Genomic DNA, 1,085 nt, shown 5'->3' with positions numbered 1-1,085 from the left:
TAATTTATCCCTACTTTAAGACAGATTGCCCTACATGTAACAGCTATGTGCAAAAAAGTTATAAAACTGTCCTTGGTTTTACAATGATAAATGAAAAACATTAAAATTCTCCAATTGAAGAAGACATGACAGGATTTTGTTTTTTTTTCAAACAGTGACAGCAAAATAACTTATTGGAATATAAAGATAAGAGCTGAATGAGTGTGCCACTAATGGAGAAATAGGGTATTTTCACAGAACCAGTATTTTTCCCCATCCCATCTCCATTTGATATCGATCAAAACATACCATTGGACATTTAGTTTAAAAAAATGCAAATGCTTGTGCACATACATCAGTTATTTTATGTACACTGAAGGAATGGAGAAGGGGAAAATGAAAGAATAGAGAAAACTACACAGTAGTAGTCAGGATGTTGTGGAACCAAATTGCAATTTTCTAATTGAGAATGTCTTGGTTTGGAGGAACAGAGTTCTGAAGCAGCAAGTTCCCTTTTTAGTAGACACCTTCTGTCTGCTGCTGGAACACATCAATTGTATCTTCATCCTCCATTTCCAGGTATGCAGGTGTGTCTGTTTTGTTGATTGGCTGCACATCAAATTGTAATCTGATCTCCCTCATTGACAAATGCTGTCATTCACGATAAGCTTTCATTAGTTTACCTAAGTGGTGTATGCCTCTTAACCTTAAACTGCACCACAGAACCACTCTGCCCCACCACCTTCAAATTAATATGATTGTTGTTCTCAGTTTTGACTCCTTCCTTGGTCTTTTCATTGGCCATGGCCAACTCCAGAGTCTCTTCAGCTGCCACTTCACAAAAGAGGTACCAGGTCTGCACCCAATGAGCACCCAAGCTGCACTAGGAGCGGCAGAAGAAGGACACTAGTAACCACTTCTGATGAATTTACAAGGAAGGATGACTAAAAGCCCCTTTCCTCTCATCCCAGTGTCAGGGCAGGGAGGAGACAGGGCAGCCACAGTTTGATGTCCTTATTTTGCCAACACTGTAAAAGTTGCTTGTTAACAACAGTCTAAATGTATTAGGTTGCCAGGTTACCCCTCATTGATGGCTTCCCCATAAT

The 1,085-nt window shown here is 39.6% G+C and overlaps 1 pseudogene across 1 annotated transcript; it reads right to left on the bottom strand.

Annotated features, from left to right (window-relative positions):
• Nucleotides 1-495: 495 nt before the first annotated feature.
• Nucleotides 496-784, bottom strand: LOC308502230 (small ubiquitin-related modifier 2-like; annotated as a pseudogene). Its single transcript has 2 exons — nt 642-784; nt 496-572 (listed from the first exon to the last, which is right to left on the bottom strand). The product of its transcript is annotated as a small ubiquitin-related modifier 2-like (transcript).
• Nucleotides 785-1,085: the final 301 nt, after the last annotated feature.

Source organism: Rhinolophus hipposideros (genome assembly GCF_964194185.1).
Source record: "Rhinolophus hipposideros genome assembly, chromosome: 9".
NCBI classification, from domain to species: domain Eukaryota; kingdom Metazoa; phylum Chordata; class Mammalia; order Chiroptera; family Rhinolophidae; genus Rhinolophus; species Rhinolophus hipposideros.
The sequence above is the reverse complement of the archived record's forward strand: the minus strand, read 5'-3'. Positions and strand labels throughout refer to the sequence as shown.